This window comes from Ovis canadensis, chromosome 12 (genome assembly GCF_042477335.2).
Source record: "Ovis canadensis isolate MfBH-ARS-UI-01 breed Bighorn chromosome 12, ARS-UI_OviCan_v2, whole genome shotgun sequence".
Lineage (NCBI taxonomy): Eukaryota > Metazoa > Chordata > Mammalia > Artiodactyla > Bovidae > Ovis > Ovis canadensis.
The window spans coordinates 84,209,780-84,217,221 of record NC_091256.1 but is presented as its reverse complement, the minus strand read 5'-3'; the positions used below and the strand labels follow the sequence as shown (position 1 = coordinate 84,217,221).

The 7,442-nt window shown below is 35.3% G+C and overlaps 1 protein-coding gene across 1 annotated transcript in view; it reads left to right on the top strand.

Moving 5' to 3' along the window:
- Window positions 1-7,442, top strand: part of SYT14 (synaptotagmin 14) — a 193,358-nt gene that overhangs the window by 46,147 nt on the left and 139,769 nt on the right. The gene's annotated exons all lie outside the window — the stretch shown is intronic.

The window sequence follows — 7,442 nt, the reverse complement described above, 5'->3', positions numbered from 1 at the left end:
TATGCACCACAGCTTTCTTATCCATTCATCTGCTGATGGGCATCTAGGTTGCTTCCATATCCTGGCTAATGTAAACAGTGCTGCGATGAGCATTGGGGCACACAGGTCTCTTTCAGTTCTGGTTTCCTCAGTGTGTATGCCCAGCAGTGGGACGGCTGGGTCACAGGGCAGTTCTTTTTCCAGTCTGAGCCACCAGGGAAGCCCTTAGGCTGAGCCCGAGCCGTCGAGTTTTGGATGTAACCTTCCATCCTTTTGTGTAGATTTGTTCTTTCTGCCTCTGTCCATGTCCATATCTCAGCACTCAGTCATGTCCACAGCTGTTTGCTATTCCCTCATCTTAGGTTGCTGGGCCGGAAAAAGAGAATATTCAATTAGAGAGGGAGTGACTTCTGTGTCCTCTTATGACAATAGATCGAGTCACCAGTTAGGGCAGTTGTGATGAAGCAGAGAGGTTGGCACAGGGCGAAAAAGCAAAGCTGGCTGTAATATTTGCACCTGCCTGAGAGAGGGCCTGAGTGGTATGACCTGCCCTGAAGCCTAGTGACTGACTTGTTGGGCTTTCAGATTTTCATCTAGAATCTAGATGCTATCTGTAGATAAGTTTGTAGTTAAATTAAAGTTTGTAGTAAGTTTGTAGATTAAATTAAAATTTTCGTTTTAGAGGAAACTGTGAGCTTTTCCCAAGAATGCTAGACATGGTATCTGGTTGTTTTTTTTGTTTGTTGTTGTTTTTTTTTTTTTTTTGTCTACGTAACTAGTCATTCTTTAACAGAAAGAAGTCAACAGCTCATCCTGAAATATTTCAGTGAGACATAAAGATGACTGTCTAGTGTCACATGTTTTTCTAGATAATTAAAACTTGGCATTTTGATAATCTGTACTAATCTTTTCTTGTGTCACTGCGATGGTTGTCCTTAAAAAATAATAGCATTTGGCATTTTAACCCACAGACTATATTTCATTTACCTGAATATCAATGGGATCGTCATAGGAGAAGGATCACTTGTCAGAGCATGTGAATGGCTTGCCAGCTTGTATAGTGTTCACAAAATCCTTAAGTAGTTTATATTTTGCTAGAAGATTGTGATATCATGCCATGGATTAGAAGTTCCTATCACTGGAAATAGGAGCATTAATGGAGCAGCTACAGGAAAAGTATTTTAAAAATTAATGCAGGACCTTACATATGTGTTGCTGCATTTACCAGTTTAGATATTTGAGACAGCCTAAAAGGTAGGCTCCAACAAGTACCTCTTTCTTCTAGTCTGTTAGCTGGGCCGTCTAGTATGTAGGCTTATCACTGTTTTTTAGCTTGGATTGCTGAAATTACGAAATGTGTTTTACTAGTCCACCCGCATCCTTATTTCTATACCAGAGTGAGCCCACTTGCATCCTTATTTCTATACCAGAGTGAACTTATCACACAGTACTCAATAATGTCTGATTCTTCACGACCCCATGGACTGAAGCCTGCCAGACTCTTCTGTCCATGGAATTTTCTAGGCAAGAATACTGGAATGAGTTGCCATTTTTCTTCTCCAGAGGATCTTCCTGACCCAGGGATTGAACCCACATCTCTTGTATTTCCTGCATTGGCAGGTGGATTCTATACTAACTGTACCACCTGGGAAGCCCCTTAGAGGCCCCATTGATTTCAGGGTAAAATTCATATTCCTCAACAATCTTTACAGAGTCTTTCATGATTTTGACCTTGCTCTCTATCCAGCTTTATCTCTAGACACTTTATACTTTTTATTCTGTTCTCATAAAATGTATTTCTCTCTTTTCTGTGAGTTTCTTTTAAAAAACCATAAATACTCTTTTTTTTTTCTCTTTGCTTCATCTCTTCTTCTTTCTTATTCTGGAATCTTTATATCTTCATATTTTAGTTTAGGAGTCATTTCCTCCAGGCAGTCTCTATCTTCCAAGTCAAGGTCAGGTGCCTTGTAGTGCTTGCATTGTTAAGTCTCTGGGTTCAGGAGCCACATCTGTCTTATTCGGGCTTTCATTCCTGTTGCTTAGTATCTGTTGAATAAATTAAGGTGCATTTAGTACTTCTCATATATTTACTCTGACAGAAAAGAGAACGTTTATCCCCTATGGGTGCACAAAGCTATCTGCTAAAAGTACTAAGGCTTCATTGTTTTGAATTTTATTTTTTTAATTGCAAAAATTTTATTTTTTGTTGTTATTAATTTAAAATATAAAAAAGTTTACCTACTAGTTAAATTATGTGGTATCTCCCTAAATCTCCAACTGAAATAGACACTACTGAAAGATGCGTCATGGTGCACCGCCAATTTTTATTCCTGTTGGTTTCATCATTCCATTGCTCATCTTTTCCCTTTTTGACTGATAAGATTCTTTCTTCAGCTGTGTCATTAATGCTGATGTTGTTATGGGTGATTTGGTTAACTTCCAGAACCACTCCTTATTCTGAAAACATTTTTGACTGAAATTAGTCCCCACTTTAATGATTTGAAGGTTGGATTTGCAGCCTCGAAGGACCAATACTGAAACTGCTGCCTGCTTCATTTTGCTCCAACACAAAGTTTCATTTATACAAGATGAATCAGTTCTGGAGACTGAGAACGTATAGCGATGTGACTGGAATTATTGATACTGGGTTGTATCCCTGGCAAGAGGTCATAATGTGTTCTCACCACACATACCCACAAAAGATGATGACTGAGGTGATGGAAGTGTCAATTAGCTTGTTTGTGGTGAATATTCATAGTTGTACCTTAAATACTTACAGTTTTCAGTTCTCAACTATGCCTCAATAAAGTTGGAAAAAATAAATAATAATATGAACAAATGTAAAGAGAACTAGTTGACATGATATTAAAATATAGGAGGAAGTTCTTAGATGCAAAAGAAACTGGTTTGTATTGATCAGAATTCAATGTTTTAGAATTAAAGTCTGAAATAAGCATATCTAAAACTATTTGACATGAGGTTGGCTTTAACTAGAAGGATTCTCCTGCAGTTGGCGTTGTGTTGAAGTTTCAGAATCTTATCAGTGAAGATCTTACTGAAAAGGAAGGGTGAATAATCATTGAAAAAGTAAAAGGGGAAGAAGTGACCTTATCTGTTGTCCATACCATTTGAGATTCAGATAATTATGGAAGAATTCATTCACACTGAATAGAGAACAAATTTGGAGCAGGAAACTCTTCTTTGTTGTTTAAAAGAATGTGTGTGCTTTGCTATTGGGTGACTTACCAGGAAAAAAGTTTTTCGTGGTCTCAACTTCACTGGAATTACAATTTTGAAGCCTCAGTCAAGCCTGCCCTTGAAGAAAAATCTCTTTCAGACATAGAGCTTGATTTATTATTAACAAGTATTTGCTTTAAATATATTAAGTATAGTAAGCACATTATTAGCAAGCCTTAAGTATTAAGTGTGAAGTTTAAATATATTATGTATTTGATGCTCCATACTTCATAAGTGTTTGCGTTCTTTTTTTCAGTCTGAAAAAAAATTAGTATTTTTTTGCTGTTGTTTCGGGATTTGAACGAAATTCCAATTTACTACATGTTACTTAGAGGAAATACAGATTTAATTTATTGATGGTTTGCCATTTGAAACAAGTTGGGTAGCCTCTGTTTTATCAGCCTGGTCAGGTGACTGTCTCCCAGAGGGGAGTTTTGTTTCTAAGATCGTCAGTGTCCCATGTTATTACATCAGTGCCTTCCCCCTGTTGTCCCTTTAAATTACTCAGCAGCCAACTATGTCACGTGTGAGTAAATGTTTTCTTAGTGATTATGTTTTAATAAAATCTAGAATTATAGATATGTATTATTCCTTTCTTTGATTTGTATGTCATTCTTTCAGTTTTTCATCATTTATATTATAATATAAAAATTTCACAGCAGTTTTTATTTGTGGGAGTAACCGAGATATTACAGAAGGAAATTTAAGCAAAACATCAAATTAATCTTTTACCTTCCTACCTTGTTTCTTGGATCTCTGATAGGTGATCTGTTTTATGTCTAAACCAGAGAAAAATCAATGGAGGGGTTTTTCTGATTAAAATCTGGGAAAATATTCAGGGATTATTAAATAGGGAGCAATATTCTTTTTAAAATGAAAGTCAACTTCTTATATAGTTCACATTTTGTTCAGGAGATAGAATTGCATCTATTAAATGAATTATTTAAGTCTCCATGACAGTGCTGTTAGAGGACTAGTATTTCTTGCCCAGCAGCACAAATCAGCAATAAAGACCTTATGATGAAAACTGTAAGTTGTTTTTCTTTATTCTTATTTTTAAAAGAATTACTGTATAGGAATCATAAGTACTTGTTTATTTTGTATGTATTTGAAATATAATGGGAAAAATAGTTTTATAATATTTATTTTGTAACTAATAATTAATATTTTGATACAGATTAGAAAAGAATATTACTATATAAATAAATTTATATTGAAAGTGTTAGTTTAATAAATATCTCCCTTATATTTCAGTACATCTTTGTATTTTGGGCAGAAAGTGGTATTTTTTTAGTTTACCTTTTGTAAATATATATATATATATTCTTTTCTAAATATATAGTATAGATAACTGCAAAGCCAGTTCCATATACATAGCATAAATAATTATTTATCTTGGACAAGCTAAACTTTTCGTATTTTCTGGTGAGATGCTATACCTTGTTCCCTTTTTGACTTTGCAGTGTAGTCTTTAGATACTTCATATAGAGAGTCATATAGCTCACAGACATCTTCCTTATATTTTTATTGAGCATTACTAATGCCTGTCAGGCTTATTATTCTATAGAATACTTTGTTTTTAAATTTCTATTTCATTAGCTTTCAAAAGTATCTTGAATAGAAAATAACTATGATTCCAATTTTATAATTTGTATATTTGAGAAAGCGGAAATCAGTTCCTATATACATATATACAAAGCTAATCCATGAGATGTTTTTTCATAATGTATGTACTAAGCTATGTTATTTGATCACATGGCTTTCCCTTAATTTTATATTTCAGGTTGGCATTTAAGGAAGCAGTAGTATTACTTGGTGTTTTAAGACCGTGGACTCTGGAGTCAAAGTATCTGGGTTCAAATCCAGGTTCTATCATTCCCTAGATTTGTGACTTTAGACAAACTTATTACTCTCTGAGCTTCAGTTTTCTAATCTAAAGCCTAAGATAATATGTAGTATTTATTATCACAAAATTGTTTTGAGCATTACATTTAAAATGAAAGATTAAAATAGCGCCTGGCAAATAGAAAGCAGTAAGGGTTAGCGTTTGACATTTTGGGAGCAGGAATCAGTGTGCCTGTATTTATATCAAGATTTCATGTCACCGAATAACAATTTTAAGATCTGGAAAATTCTCCTTATTCTTACTGAGCCTCAGTTCCCATACCTGAAAAATGAGGTTGTAATGAGGATTCAGTTTGATAATGTTTGTAATGCATTTTCTAAAGCAGCCCCCTGCAAATATTAAGCACTCCTTAAATGTTTGATATTATTAATTTTGTTATTGTTTGGTCTTTGTTGTTATTGTTTAATTAAATTTGATTCAGCAAATTTAGTTCTTTAAATGTATAATATTAACTTATTAACTTAAACTAATTAACTGTGTGCTGTTAGAAACTTCGAAGGTTCTCTGTTAAGAGGTAATATACATTTAAAATAGCATTTACTTGCCTGTAGCAAATGACCTAGAATGTTTGGAGAGAGTAGATTTATCTATAGATAAATTAATCATAATCTTAGAAATATTTCTGTGGCTTTTTAAGCAGATTCATAGTTTAAGAATTTAGGAATAAATTCCATCAAATACTAAAAAATATGTTTTGTATTAGTGAGGTTTGAGTTCATGTAATTTTATTTAACTGTTTTGATGGTGTATCATATTCATATCTTCAGGGTGATTTCAGTGTATTGTTCCATCTCTGTTGTATGGACAAGTGGGATTATCAAATAATAATTAAATATCTCAATCCTGACATAAGGGTGAAAAAGTAAAAGTCTGAAGCTTTTTAATACTTTCTGTCAGAAAATGTTATTTCTTTTCTACAATTATATTACTGTTTTAAAATTTTAAATACAAATGTTTTTCCATGAATGTAGAGAATGGGCGTTTAGCCAAGCAGTGGATTAAAAGGGAGTTATATAGTATATTTGCCTTGTAAGTATAAGGCACCTTTTTCCATTTTCTAATGCGGAAAGATTCTGTTTTCATTTTGTCCAAATTAATGGTTTGTATTGATCTGAAAATTTGTGAAGTAGGAGATTTTCCATTAAGGCATAGTACCTGTCATTTGCCAATGAGGTTTGTATTTAGTCAGTGATGCCTTTTACATGCAACAGATGAGCAAAAGGAGACCTCCCAACTCTTTATAATGAACCTGACCTTCATCAGAGCACTATCATATTTCTCTCTTTTCTGTACATCTACTCTGCAGTTGTCTGCAGACATGCTAAAGTAACATGTCAAAACCTAAACTTGCTACCTGCCTCTCTTCTTCCACTGATTTCTCGACTCCCATGCTCTAAACCACATGCCTTTAAGTTTGTATTTTTTCATTTTTTTAAATGGTGTTACCATTCACCCAGGCTTCCCAGATAGCTCAGATGGTAAAGAATCAACCTGCAATGCAGGAGAGCCTGGTTTGGTTCCTGGGTTGCCAAGATCCCCTGGAGAAGGGATAGGATACCCACTCCAGTATTCTTGGGCTTCTCTAGTGTCTCAGATGGTAAATAATCCGCATGCAATGTGGGAGAGCTGGGTTGGGAAGATCCCCTGGAAGAGGGCATGGCAACCCACTCCAGTATTCTTGCCTGGAGAATCCCATAGACAGAGGGGCCTGACGGGCTACAGTCCGTGGGGTTGCAAAGAGTCAGATACAACTGAGCGATTAAACTCAGCACAGTACCATTCACCTATTCACTCAAGCTAGAAACTTTAGAATTACCTTCTACTTCTCTTTATCCTCATTCTCTCCATTAATTGACTGGATTGTTACCAATTTCCTCTGAACAAACTCACCCCTCTTCTCTGCCATTGCCGCTACCGCTTAGTCCTCATATTCTGCCACCATCCACTCCCTGCTGTTTGCCAAGTTTTCTGATTGTTTCAGGGAATATAGTTCTACAAGTACAAAGTCTTTAGGATGCTGTTTGGGGTTCTTTGACAGTTTGAACCTTGCTTTCATTTTCAGTAACTGTTCTGGCATACTTTTGATCTTTCCTGAACACACATTCACTCATGCATTTACAAATGTTTGTATAGTGTCCACTGGTAGCATTGTGCCAAGTACTTAGAGGAGCCAAAGGTAGAAAAGACAGCCAGGACTATGGCCCAGTAGTGCCGATGGGACGCCATGCGCACTGTTCCTGGTCTTTGATCACGCTCTTTCATCTGCCTTTACTCTTTAATAGAGCTTCTATTAATCTTTCATACCCTACCCAAGTGTTAT